The sequence below is a fragment of the Stegostoma tigrinum genome, chromosome 6 (assembly GCF_030684315.1).
Source record: "Stegostoma tigrinum isolate sSteTig4 chromosome 6, sSteTig4.hap1, whole genome shotgun sequence".
Lineage (NCBI taxonomy): Eukaryota > Metazoa > Chordata > Chondrichthyes > Orectolobiformes > Stegostomatidae > Stegostoma > Stegostoma tigrinum.
The window spans coordinates 49,391,133-49,406,375 of record NC_081359.1 but is presented as its reverse complement, the minus strand read 5'-3'; the positions used below and the strand labels follow the sequence as shown (position 1 = coordinate 49,406,375).

Genomic DNA, 15,243 nt, shown 5'->3' with positions numbered 1-15,243 from the left:
GTAAGTCTCTTTTATCTACTCTGAACGGAGAAAGCAGTCTGTTGGAAACTAGTTAGTAATCACTGCCTACTGCCTGTTTTGTAGATTAGTTTGTTTTCTTTGTTAATAAATCCAGATATGATCTTAAATAATTAGTGATGGCCTTTATCATTTTTCTCAGAATATCACAAACACATTTCATGTGATTCTAGAACACTATTGCATATCTCTCAGGGACAGCATGACGAGTCACATCTTCAAGCATTTAAGCAATTAGGGCATAGTCACAAAAAAATTTGCATCTCTTACACGCATTAACTCTTTGTTTGAGTTAAGCTAAATGGTTCTTGGATCAGATTGGGTCCGTGCAATCTGTGATCAAGATAATTTTCACGTCTAAATTAATGAAAATATTTTCCCCCCCCCAATCACGATGTGTAAATGGAGGAATGCTTGTTTGCATTTGGAGAGGCAAAACCCAAAGTTAATCAACATCGCATAGAATGGAAGCACTTGAAGCTTTAAGTGCCATCAGTGCTGAAAGGATGGTACGGTTTTGAGTAGGCTGTCAAAACCGTATCAACATGGATGTATGCTAGCTAGGTGTGGAGTCACTAATTTTTAAAATTATAAACTGAGACTTGATCCAAAACCATATATGAATTTAAAGCAAATGCAGGACTCAGAAGTTAGGCATTCTACTTTCCTACTGCTCAGTCAAGTCATTGGTCCATAGTTCCATGAAATCCCAGGCTCTCTTGTCAAAATTATGTCAGAGAAGTTCAACCATACTAGCAATTATTAACTTTTTTACTTTGACAGCAATTATTTTCATGAAAATGCTCAATACAGTTAACTAAGTAATACAAACTATATTAAGTACCATCCTTTCAGTACTGGTGACACTTAAAGCTTGTTGAAGAAGTGGTGAATTTGAATGTTTTACTGAGATTGGCAGCCGCCTCTTCAACTCATTGAGATTTTGTGGCACTAAGAACAGCCATCAGTTAAACAGAAACGTGGACAACTTTGGGGAGAGGTTAAGCATCTTTGACATTCCTTGTGCATCATGTGTGTAGCTACCATCACCCATATATCGCCCCACTCCAATCCTGGAGTCATGGATCAGGCATGCATGATTCTGTGTTGTCTATCCACCCTGCCAGATTAAAGTCTCTCAACCAGGCTGATATCCAAATGGACAGCCCATTAACAAGAAAAGGTGCAAGTGGATTCCCTGTCAAATTTCACCCACCCCCCTCCAGAGCCAAGGAGATGTTATGGTCCGGTGCTTTGCCTGTTTCTGGGCACCATATCCACACTTACTGTCCACACCCAACCTTAAATGTTGAGAGCGCTCATAGTTTAATTCAGAGGGACCTAACCTAGGGCCACACACCATTCAGACAAATGAATGGGGTCTTCTGGATGTACAGCTGGTGCAGTAGCTTTTGCTTTAATTTAGGTTGTGTTTAAGCAGCTTTCAGCCAGATCTGCAATGAAGAAAACACAAAAGCAGAACAGTCTCCCACGTGAACTGCATGCCCTAACAGAAGGGCAGTCAGTTGAAAGCGACTGGAATATTTCTGTCTGATGAGAGTCTGACTGTACCTTGAATGCAGCTGTTGCAAAATAAATGGAATCATTAGTTGAATTGCCTGTCAATCAAGATGACCTACATATATGATTGGTTGCATTCGCTATCTAGGTATGTCTGTGGGCAAGCCTGTGTTGTGTAGGCATGTCTGTAGTTTGATAACACTGGACTGAAATTAGTTCAGCTATCCTTTTTATGTTCAATAGGAGGGGTCAGATCAGTGAATACATTTTCAAATAACCTCTTTGCAGCTAAGGCAGTAAGAGATGTTCTCATTTCATCTTCAAAGCTGACTAATGGTTTATTACAATTTGAAATCCTTGCGTCAATAAATCCAAGTTCTTTTAATGTGATAGTTGAGCGGAACTTCAGTGCCTAGCACATTATTTTCAGTGCAGCTAGCTTTTAAATTTTTGTTGTACTCATGGCAAAATGTTGCAAAAATATTTCTTCTTAAGCAGTGCAAAATAGAAATCACAAAGCAGCAATTTGCCCAAAATATACTTCACCATCGATATGTAAGTGAATTACTTGAGAATGATTTCAAAAGTACATTCTTTTAAAATCCATTAGGCATTTTGCAAGACTTGGGTCTATGAAATTTTTCTTAAAATTTCAGTCAATGCGACCAATCAAAAATTATGATAGAATGCTATTGTGTGTGTAGAAGTCAAGATCATTCATTGCAGATATTAATATGACACCTGGGTTGAGCTTCAGAACAAAGAAATTGAATTTTAGGAAGAGAACTTCCTTGAATCAAACAAATTTTGATGCAAATTATGCTTTGATTTATTTTGGCAATTATAATCATTATTGATGTTCAAACCATTGCATTTGTCAATGCGAAGTGAGTGACAGCCTTTTCTGAAATATGCTGAAGTTTGAAGTTGAACTGTCAAGTGTCAATTCCCATGTATAGCTCATATTGTTCTTGTGTCTGACTGTGTGCTACCAAAGATTAATTAAAAATTTTAATTAAATTCATTATGAAGTTAAGGTGCAGACAGCATGACCAATAATAACATTTCCACTTCAACCAAAAGCTGCTTAATGCTACCCAAGTTGTAACTTTTTTTTTGCAAATTGATGTTAGATATAATACAGTAGATTTCCTGAAATCCCAATGATTTGGTTAAAAGTAACGACTTTTATTAAGGCAGCAGGTGGGTTTCCTCTATTGCATTTCATACTGCTATACAAATAGCATCCTTTTGTCAATCCATTAACAAAAGGTTTGAGAACAGAAAAGTAGAATTTTTGGTTAGATAAACTAGATCTAAAGATAATCTAAATTCACTGCATTCAAGTTCTTCCTTGTGTTATCCACATGATCTAGTTGAACAGAAAGTTTAAAACCTTTGCTCAGTTTTCAGTAACAATCACTCAAAATTAAATAGTGATCAGTTATTGGATAGTTTTCACTCATTGAAGCAAGGCATGTAAACAAATACAATGGTAGTTCCATCTTTGAACTAATACATGTTTGACATAGAATTAAACTGTTTCTCAGAAAAAGACTGCAGAAAAACAAACTACAAATTGATGACACTCTTAAATCAAGTAGAGAATGGAATTTTTTTTAATATATGGCACCTGACCCAATATGGTTTATTTAATGTAGGAGCAAATGTGTTACATATGATTTGTTTTTCACTGTATATTTTCCATCTGCTTAGAATACTTAGCACCATGGGAAACCATCTTATAGTTTTGAGATGAATATGGTGATCCCTATGTGGACAGACAACATTAACCATTTGATAATTGGGTCGATAGCATATTTTTCAGTTTGTTCCTGGGATGTGAGCTGGTTAGGTCAGCATTTATAGTCTATCTCGAAACATCATTTTGAGAGTAATGGTGAGCTAATCTGTTCAACTGCTGCAGTACATGGGGTAATGTGCAATCAGTTCTGTTAGAAAGGAATTCCATGTGATACAATGGTGCAAGTTGAGCATCTTCAGTTTGCATGTTTCATTACTGAAAACTAATTCGAGTTTAAATTATCAAATTTTGTAACAAACAATGGACAACAATGGGAAAACTAGTTATTAAATTCCATTCTTAAGTTTAACAGAGACTTAGCTGGTACTTGGAACATAACATGGTACTAAATGATGATTTCCTCATAATTTGCATGTTTGAAAGGAATCTGAGCTAGATCATTCACATTACTATCCAACTGTTCTGCAAGATTTGTCTGCCTTAGGCAAAAGGACAAGAATCAAAAGAAGACTTTAGTTCATGTTGACATAATTCGCAATGGATCTACTACAACCATTAGTGAAAACGTTGTAATCGAGTCTGCAAAATTCTTGGCTTGCATGTTGGTATAATGCAGGCACAAAAGCAATGATGATTCTAATAAGTAGTCAATATCATTTTATTAGTTAAGGTTAGGAGATGAAACTAACCAAAATAAGTAAGATGTGCATTTAGATTTAGAACAAGATACCAAAACTTGAGAAGTTCAATTGAAAATGTTAACAAAGCCAGCTAGTGAAGCAGGACCAAAAACAAAGTTGCTGGAAAAGCTCAGCAGGTCTGGCAGCATCTGTGAAAGAGAAAACACAGTTAACGTTTCAGGTCCGGTGAACCTTCCTCAGAACAGAGGAGTTCTGAGGAAGGGTCACTGGATCCAAAACGTTAACTCTGTTTTCTCCTCAGTGAGCAAACTTACATCCAGAACCTCAACCTGAGCTGCAAATCTTCTCAAAACTCGCTAGCACCTATGGGCGCACTATGCTAAAACTGGCCCAAAGATGGGAAAACAACGCCATCTGACAGAGTGCCACCTGCAAACAGCTGTACTTCCTACACGAATGCCTAAGGAAACAGGTACTACCTAAAATGTCTTGAATACAAACCTCCCCTTAACACCCCACTAGCCAAAAATATAGCAGAGCAAAATGGCCTCAGAATGCTTAGAGAAATGATCAACGATGCCCACAACAGACTCTGTAAATACAACAGGGAAGTTTGCCGCCAAAAAACTTTACTCACTAACGCGACAGACCATGAATGGACAGACACAGTGCAACGAGCCATAGACATTAGACAACTGCAAACACAGAAAACGAAAAAACTAGACAAACTCGCTCAAAATAACAACACAGAAGCATGGATAAAAAAAACTTATCTGACCAACCATTAACAGACACTGAAAAAGCTGTCTTAGCAAGAGGATTACATTACAACTTCCAAGATGCGGACAAGAAAGATTTCTTAGCAGCATTAGAAACAACACTGAAAGATAACGAACTCACAGAAGAAACCCAGCAAACAATCAGACAGACATTCGCACCAACATTAAGCAGGAAACACACTCGATACACAAGAAAGGAAAGCACTAAAAGGACTCAAAGATAAAAACATCGTTATCCTACCCGCAAAGGTCACTGGACAGTCATTTTAAACCAAACAGACTACATTGAGAAAGCGAACGCACTGCTTGCAGATACCGACACTTACCAACAAGTTGCAATAGACCCAACCCCACAACTAGAGAACCGAATCACAGCCTTACTCAAAAAAACTTCAAAAACCTGGAGAATTAAACAAGAGAGACTTCCAAACAATGAAACCAGATTGGTCCAACACACCACGCTTCTACAGACCACCCAAAATTCACAAACCAGGAGCCCCCCTCAGACCCATAGTCTCGCTACCTGGAACACCAACCTACAGGTTAGCCAAAGAACTACACCAAAGACTAAAACACCTAGTAAGAAGACTCACGCCACTCCATTCGCTCCACCCAAGAATTCCTGAACACCACCAAAGACACCAAGATAGAAGAGGATGAAATAATGGTCTCCTTTGAAGTAACAGCCCTTTTCACATCCATCAACATCAACCTGACCAAAGAAACATTGACTACACTATTAGAAGAACCAAAGACACATACACCAGACACCACCAACCTCATCAAGCTAGTGGACCTATGCCTTATCACCCACTTCACTTTCAATAACAAAACTTACAGACAAACCAACGGAACGCCCATGGGATCTCCACTATCAGGGTTCTTAGCAGAGACAGTAATGCAGAGACTCGAACAAACAGCTCTGCCAATCATCCAACCCAAACTTTGGGTCTGCTATGTGGATGACACCTTTGTCATCACTAAACAAAACAAATTAGAGGAAACCTTCAAGACCATCAATAATACCCTTACTGGCATAACATTCACAAAAGAGGAGGAAAATAACAACAAACTGCCATTCCTAGATATCACAGTAGAGCGAACAGCCAATGGGGAACTTCAAACCAGCGTCTACAGGAAAACAGCACATACGGACCAAATACTGAACTACAGAAGCAACCATCCCAACACCCACAAACGAAGCTGCTTTAGAACATTATTTCAATGAGCCACCATACACTGCAGCACAGAGGAACTACAAAGAGCAGATGAAAATCACGTATACAGCATGTTCAAAAAGAACGGGTACCCAATGAACACAGTCCGCCGATTTCTCAGCATCAAACAGACAAAACGTGCCCAGAAACCATAGCCACTGTCCCCTACGTCAAAGACCTCTCGGAAATGACTGCCAGACTACTCAGACCTCTTGGCATCAGGGTAGCCCACCAACACACTAAAACAGCAGCCAATGAACTTAAAAGACCCTATACAGACAACAAGCAAAACGAACGTTGTTTACAAAATACCTTCTGCGGACTTTTTTTAAAAAAACATTTAGTAATGCCTCAGGAAAGCAGCCAACATAATCAAAGATCCATCCTACACCGGTTATGCTCTCTTCCATCCTGCTCCATTGGGCAAAAAAATACCAAAGTTCCAAAATGTACCAAAAGCTGCTTCCCTGCTGTGATCAGACTTACCGATGACCACTTCTATCTTAAGTTTTATCTTCCTGTGTACCTTCTCAAGCTGGAACACTTTTTTTTTTAATTGTGCATTCTGTTCTGTGAGTTATGATTTCTCTAGTTAGCACGCAAAATATTTAGACCATAAGACATAGGAGTGGAATTAAGGCATTTGGCCCATCAAGTCCACTCCGCCATTTAAATCATGGCTGATGGGTATTTCAACACCACTTCCCTGCACTCTCTCCGTAGCCCTTGATTCCTTGTGAGATCAAGAATTTGTCGATCTCTGCCTCGAAGGCATCCAACGTCCCGGCCTCCACTGCACTCTGCAGCAATGGATTCCACAAGCCCACCGCTCTCTGGCTGAAGAAATGTCGTCTCATTTCAGTTTTAAATTTACCCCCTCTAATTGTAAGGCTGTGCCCACGGGTCCTAGTCTCCCTGCCTAACGGAAACAACTTCCTAGTGTCCACCCCTTCTAAACCATACATTATCTTGTAAGTTTCTATTAGATCTCCCCTCAACCTTCTAAATTCTAATGAGTACAATCCCAGGATCCTTAGCCATTCAGCATACGTTAAACCTACCATTCTAGGGATCATCCGTGTGAATCCCCGCTGGACACGCTCCAAGGCTAGTATGTCCTTCCTGAGGTGTGGGGCCCAAAATTGGACACCGTATTCTAAATGGGGCCTAACTAGAGCCTTAAAGCCTCAGAAGCACATCGCTGCTTTTATATTCCAACCCTCTTGAGATAAACGATAACATTACATTCGCTTTCTTAATCATGGACTCTACCTGCAAGTTAACCTTTAGAGAATCCTGGACCAACGCTCCCAGATCCCTTTGCACTTCTGATTTGCGAATTTTCTCACCGTTTAGAAAATAGTCCATGCCTGTATTCTTTATTCCAAAGTGCAAAACCTCACATTTATTCACATTGAATTTCATCAGCCATTTCCTGGACCACTCTCCTAAACTGTCTAAATCTTTCTGCAGCTTCCCCACCTCTTCGGTACTTCCTGCCTATCCACCTATCTTTGTATCATCGGCAAACTTCACCAGAATGCCCCCAGTCCCTTCATCCAGCTCATTAATATATAAGGTTAACAGCTGTGGCCCCAACACTGAACCTGGCGGGACACCACTCGTCACCAGTTGCCATTCCGAAAAAGAGCCTTTTATCCCAACTCTCTGCCTTCTGTCAGACAGCCAATCCTTCATCCAAGCCAGTAGCTCACCTCGAACACCATGGGCCCTTACCTTGCTCAGCAGCCTCCCGTGAGGCACTGTATCAAAGGCCTTTTGGAAGTCTGGATAGATAACAGCCACTGGGTTTCCCTGGTTTAACATACAATTCTTTGAAGAGGTAACAAGTAACAGGTTTGTCAGGCACGACCTCCCCTTACTAAAACCATGCTGACTTGTTTTAATCAGACCCTGCACTTTTAGGAATTTAGAAATCTCATCCTTGACAATGGATTCTAGAATTTTACCAACTACCGAAGTTAGGCTAATCGGCCTATAATTTTCCATCTTTTGCCCTGATCCTTTCTTAAACTAGGGAGTTACAACAGCAATTGCCCAAACATCTGGGACTTTCCCTGACTCCAGTGACTTTTGAAAGATCACGACCAAAGCCTCTGCTATTCCCTCAGCCACCTCCCTCAGAACTCTAGGATGTAGCCCATCGGGGCCCAGAGATTTATCAATTTTTAGACCTTTCAGCTCCTCTAGCACTTTCTCTTTTTGTAATGCCTACCATACTCAACTCTGTCCCCTGACTATGTCCCTAATTGTTGGCATACTACTCATGTCTTCCACTGTGAAGGCTGATGCCAAGTACTTAAGTTCTTCAACTATTTCCTTATCTCCTGTCACTAGCCTTCCAGCATCAATTTGAAGCGGCCCAATATCTACTTTTGCCTCATTTGTTTCTTATGTATTGAAAGAAGCTTTTACTATCATTTCTAATACTACTAGCTAGCCTACCGTCATATTTGATCTTCTCCTTCCTTATTGCTGTCTTTGTTATCCTCTGTCTGTTTTTGTAGCCTTCCCAATCTTCTGATTTCCCAGTGCTCTCGGCCACTTTATAGGCTGTCTCTTTTCCTTTGATACATTTCCTGAATTCCTTTGTCAGCCATGGCTGTCTAATCCCACCCCGGATAATCTTTCTTTTCTATGGGATGAACCTCTGTACTGTGTCCTCAATTATACCCAGAAACTCCTGCCATTGTTGGTCTACTGTCTTCCCTGCTAGGCTCTGCTTCCAGTCGATTTTTGTCAATTCCCCTCTCATGCCCCTGTAATTACCTTTATTTAACTGTAACACCATTTCATTCGATTTTGCCTTTTCTCTTTCAAACTGCAGACTGAACTCTACCATGTTATGATCGCTGCCTCCTAAGTGTTCCCTTACTTTAAGGTCTTTTATAAAGTCTGGCTCATTTCATAGCACTAAGTCCAGAATAGCCTGCTCCCTTGTGGGCTCCATCACAAGCTGTTCCAAAAAACCATTGTGCAAACTTTCCATGAATTTGCTTTCTTTGGATCCACTGGCAACATTACTCACCCAATCTACCTGCCTATTGAAGTCCCCCATGATCACCGTGACCTTGCCTTTCTGACATGCCCTATCTGTTTCGCGGTGCGTCTTGCTCCCCTGGTCCTGATCACTGTTAGGAGGTCTGTACATAACTCCCATTATAGTTTTTTTTGCCTTTGTGGTTCCTCAATTCCACCCACACAGACTCCACATGTTCTGACCATATGTCATTCAGTGCCGTAGATTTAATTCCATTCTTAACGAACAAGGCAACCCCACCCCTTTTTCCCACCTCCCTGTCTTTTCGATATGTTGTGAATCCTTGGATGTTTAACTGCCAGTCCTGAGGTCCCTCAACCATGTCTCTGTGATGCCTACCAGATCATAATCATTCAAGAGGATTTATGCTGTTAATTCATCTACTTTGTTGCAAATACTATGAGCATTTAGATAAAGTGCCTTAATGCTAGCTTTCTTATCATTATTAGAGAGGTAGGAAATCCCAAGATGTCTTAAGCTATCCTTCCTTTTTGTATTCCTAGTCTTCCTCGAGCTTAAATCCACCTGTACACATGCTATCCTGTTGCTTATCTTTCCATTTAACTCCATACTCCCTGTCTCTTTCACTTTCCCTTCCCCCCGACTCACTAGTTTAAAGTTCTACTGACCACCCTATTTATCCTTTTCGCTAGAACACTAGTTCCAGATAGGTTCAGGTGGCGATCGTCCCAACGGTACACATCCCCCCAGTTCCAAAACTGATGCCAATGCCCCATGAAATGGAATCCCTCTTTCCCACACTAATCCCTTAGCCACATGTTCACTTCCCTAACTTTCTTTTCTCTATGCCAATTGGCACGTGGCTCGGGCAGTAATCTGGAGATTGACCCTTGAGGACCTGTACTTAATTTCTTTCCTCGTGCTTCATAATCTCTGAACAGGTCCTCTACCCTAGCTTTGCCTATGTTGTTAGTACCAACGTGGACCACAACAACCGGATCCCTCCCCCTCCTGCTCCAATATCCTTTCAACCCGGTCGGAGATGTCCTGCACCCTGGCACCGGGCAGGCAACACACCATGCGGGACTCCCGATCCAGCTTGCATAGGATACTATCTGTCCCCCTAATTATAGAATCCAACTTGACTGTGTGGGGGTACATGTGACAAAAATCAAATCAAATCAAATCAAATCAATTCATAAAGTATTGCTTTCAATATTTGCTCACTTCCCCTGCCTTCATGTATCACAGTTGCTCAAAATTGTGAGCACTCCAGAAATAAATCGGGGAAATAGTTCCATTTGGTAGACATGTCAGGAACCAGAAAACCACTCATTCTCCTTGACGCAACTTGACACCACCACATGAAAATCCCACCCACCCAACCAGAAACCCCTTCCCTCAACTTCCCAAACACCTGTATCACAATCTGACCTAATTGGACTAGCTGCCACCACCCAGCAATTCCTTGCCCCAAAAGGCCCTGACTAGGCCCCAACCACTTGTTTAGTCCACACCAACCTGGAAGTTCCCTCATGACCTAACCACACTCCTCACTTCGAATTCAGCTTGATTCTGAGCCTCCACCTCCACAAACCAGCCTGATAAATCCAACAGGGCTGATTTGACTACATGCCAACCACCTCTCCTCTATCAACTTTCTATCTCTTCCCATCTTCTCAACCTGTTTACTTTCCTCCCACTCCTACCATGCTGACCATTCATTGCTTCACCATTCACCCATCGATATTAGATATTTCAGCTTACTGTTGTGATGCATTTAATCATTTGTTGTTGACTGTTGAATTTTGCATCAGTGGTGTTTGGATCTCCTTGTGTATGAAGGGGTTTAATAGTTGTCTGTAGCAATGATTTATTTTAAAACATTGAGGGAAATTTCTTGGAAAGTACTCAATTTTTGTTTACATTGGGGGGAATTTGAGCAAACTAAGTAAACAGTATATGTCATTAGGCTTGCAGATAGATTCTGGATTTTTTGGGACTTATGGAACCTATACTTTAGGGCAAAAAGGATTTTTTTTTTGGAAGAGTTGGCAGAAGCCTCAACTGAAGCTGAATGGTGCTTGTGAGAAAGGGTGATAGTTTAGGATTGTTAAGAAAGAATATCTCAGTATAAAGGAACTTATGTTAAACATTCCAGACCAGAGTGGCAAGCTAAAGGAGTTATTTGAAGCTGAGAAAGTCTAAGCTTAGAGATATGAAGCCTCCAGGAAGAGGCTACCATGTTCTCAAAATGGAGAATTGCAATTAAATAAACTCCTACAGATATTTTTAAAAAAAGGAAATTCTCTCTAGTGTGAGCACTGTCTTTTGGGATTAATGAGATTATATTGTATTGTATTTCATCTTTAAATTTGTTCTGTGTAAGTAGCTTGGTTTTGATATTTTACTTTCTATTAATGTATTTTGCATGATTACCATCTGTTCCACTTTTGAACACTACTGCAACGTTGTGTATTTGTGTTTCAATGAATGAACACCTTTTTAAAATAAAAATCTGATGTCTCAACCTAGATTTTAGTCCAAGATCTGACTTTTTGTTTTATAACACCAGCTGGAATCATAACATCGTTCAGCAGCTGGTGCCATTCCCCGATGCTTCAATGATTGAAGTTTTGTGGGATTGTGCACTTTGTATTTTTCAAGCCTGGCTTCTTTAGAAATGCAAACAGCTTCGGTACAAAAAAGTAGGAGTGGAGTGGCAGTTTGACAGTTAGAACATAGAACATAGAACATAGAACAGTACAGCACAGAACAGGCCCTTCAGCCCACAATGTTGTGCCGACCATTGATCCTCATGTATGCACCCTCAAATTTCTGTGACCATATACATGTCCAGCAGTCTCTTAAATGACCCCAATGACCTTGCTTCCACAACTGCTGCTGGCAACACATTCCATGCCCTCTCAACTCTCTGCGTAAAGAACCTGCCTCTGACATCCCCTCTATACTTTCCACCAACCAGCTTAAAACTATGACCCCTCGTGCTAGCCATTTCTGCCCTGGGAAATAGTCTCTGGCTATCAACTCTATCTATGCCTCTCATTATCTTGTATACCTCAATTAGGTCCCCTCTCCTCCTCCTTTTCTCCAATGAAAAGAGACCGAGCTCAGTCAACCTCTCTTCATAAGATAAGCCCTCCAGTCCAGGCAGCATCCTGGTAAACCTCCTCTGAACCCTCTCCAAAGCATCCACATCTTTCCTATAATAGGGCGCCCAGAACTGGACGCAGTATTCCAAGTGCGGTCTAACCAAAGTTTTATAGAGCTGCAACAAGATCTCACGACTCTTAAACTCAATCCCCCTGTTAATGAAAGCCAAAACACCATATGCTTTCTTAACAACCCTGTCCACTTGGGTGGCCATTTTAAGGGATCTATGTATCTGCACACCAAGATCCCTCTGTTCCTCCATGCTGCCAAGAATCCTATCCTTAATCCTGTACTCAGCTTTCAAATTCGACCTTCCAAAATGCATCACCTCGCATTTATCCAGGTTGAACTCCATCTGCCACCTCTCAGCCCATCTCTGCATCCTGTCAATGTCCCGCTGCAGCCTACAACAGCCCTCTACACTGTCAACGACACCTCCGACCTTTGTGTCGTCTGCAAACTTGCTGACCCATCCTTCAATTCCCTCGTCCAAGTCATTAATAAAAATTACAAACAGTAGAGGCCCAAGGACAGAGCCCTGTGGAACTCCACTCACCACTGACTTCCAGGCAGAATATTTTCCTTCTACTACCACTCGCTGTCTTCTGTTGGCCAGCCAGTTCTGTATCCAAGCAGCTAAGTTCCCCTGTATCCCATTCCTCCTGACCTTCTGAATGAGCCTACCATGGGGAACCTTATCAAATGCCTTACTGAAGTCCATATACACCACATCCACAGCTCGACCCTCATCAACTTTTCTAGTCACATCCTCAAAAAACTCGATAAGGTTTGTAAGGCATGACCTACCCCTCACAAAGCCGTGTTGACTGTATTTGATCAAGCCATGCTGTTCCAGATGGTCATAAATCTTATCCCTCAGAATCCTTTCTAACACCTTGCAGACGACAGACGTGAGACTTACCGGTCTATAATTGCCGGGGATTTCCCTATTTCCTTTCTTGAAGAGAGGAATTACATTTGCCTCTCTCCAGTCCTCAGGTACGACTGCAGTGGATAGCGAGGATGCAAAGATCTTCGCAAGTGGCGAAGCAATTGCATTTCTCGCTTCCCAAAGCAGCCGAGGACAAATCTGATCCGGGCCTGGCGACTTGTCAATCTTAATGTTTGACAAAATTTTCAGCACATCAGCTTCGTCTATCTCTATCCATTCCAGCATGCACACCTGCTCTTCAAAGGTTTCATTAACTACAAAGTTGGTTTCTTTCGTAAAGACAGAAGCAAAAAACTCATTTAGGGCTTCCCCTACCTCCTCAGGCTCCACACACAAGTTCCCTATGCTATCCCTGATCGGCCGTACTCTTTCTTTGACCATTCTCTTATTCTTCACGTAGTTGTGATTACTAATTTGAGAAATACCTGGGTCAATAGCTACAAAATTCCAATGACCAGGTAGTCAATCCTATAGAACAGATTAGAGTTATGTTGGGACTATGGGGAAATCATAATGGAATTGCCTGGGAAATTAAAGCTGACTTGAGATTGCATACCGTATGGCATGCGCTGATAAAGTCCCTTCGAGCTGGAGATTTCAGAGGGTTCTGACTTACCAGTTTAATAGCTATCCTGGAAGCGTTAGAAGATTTGAAACTTTCTCTGACTCCTGTGTAATAATTAAACCTAAGTCCCAACTCAGCAATGACCTTGGCCCGACACTGCCAAGCTACTCTCTACCCAAAGTGCACATCTGCTTATCTGAGACCTTAATCCCTCAATCGCTAATCCACTGCCACCCTACTCCACATAATTACATGGCACCCTATTCCCTCATTGTCAACTGACACACTACCATTATTAGCAATTGGACACCCTATGTCCTCACCCACCTGGTACTCCACACCACCCCCGCCTGCTGCCGCTGCCCCTGACCCCACCTGTCTCCTGGCCTTGCTTTGCTACACCAGCTGCATGCCTGCTTGTTTTTTCTAAGTAGTTGTCAAAATGACTAGTCACCGAAATCCTTGAATACAGCATTCCTGCTGAAAGAATGTGGTTTCAACACTGGGCCACTTTCTGTTGGTCTCTAGTATTCTGTGATAGGAGGCTCCTGCCCGGAAAATTCCCAGAAAAATAACTGATCAAAATTTAGGGATTTTTTTTTTTAGTCGGGTTCAATCCAATCTGGAAATAAGATTCCCTTGGTTAGAAACTTTGCTCCAATGGCCTGGATTTTCTGATAACCAGGCAGTCATCATTCCAGTGTAGCTGGAAGTTGCATATAGGACTCTGCTGGATGGCCATCTTCTAAGAAGCTACCTGGAAAATGGCAATTTCACCACTAATTCTCCTAGACATAGAACCCTGCAGCATAGATGGTTCTGATGAAATTGTGTAAATTGGTTAATTATGGAAAGGTAAACTAATCAAGCATCTCACTCCTGAGTAGCTAATCAACTAAACAATACTTGACTCCATTCCACAGCTGTACCTCACTTAGAGCTCCCCAGACTTGACATTCTTGCCTCACTAGCTATTAACTTAAATTTGTAGTTCTGGTTTTTGACTATTTCATGAATTGAACCATCCTGTCCATTCTGTCTCTAGCCCTCATTATATTATACAGCTCAGCTTTGGTGCTCCCAAGGAAAATATCCCCAGCCTATCCAATTTTCCCTTGTAATTCAGTTCCTCCAACCAGGCAACATCTTGATGAGTCACCACTGCACACTCTGTAGTCAAGTTACATCCTCCTTTAAAATATGACGAGAGGTACAAGCTGCACTCCATTTTTCACCCACCAGCGTTTTCTCCAGAATAACCTCTTCATTCTGGTACTGTGACTTGCCTCCTTAACCACTTTACCTGCCAGCACTTCTACATTCAGTAATTATGTACACACCAAGTCCCTTTGATCTTCAGTACTTTCCAAGGTTCTACCAGTCATAGTGTGATCCTTGCTGTTTTAGCTTTTCTCAAATGCAATAGAGCCATACAGCATTGAATGAAGCCCTCTGACTCATTGTGTTCATGGTGACATCAAGAAGCTATCTATTTTAATCCTATTTCCAAGCATTTGGCAGATATCTTTGTATGCAATAGCATTTATTTTACTTATTTGTGGGACCTGGGTGTCATTTGCTGACCAGCA

General features: G+C 41.4%; 1 protein-coding gene across 8 annotated transcripts in view; it reads left to right on the top strand.

Annotated features, from left to right (window-relative positions):
* The window catches only part of fat3a (FAT atypical cadherin 3a), an 808,281-nt gene that overhangs the window by 355,351 nt on the left and 437,687 nt on the right, over positions 1-15,243 (top strand). The window lies entirely within an intron of this gene.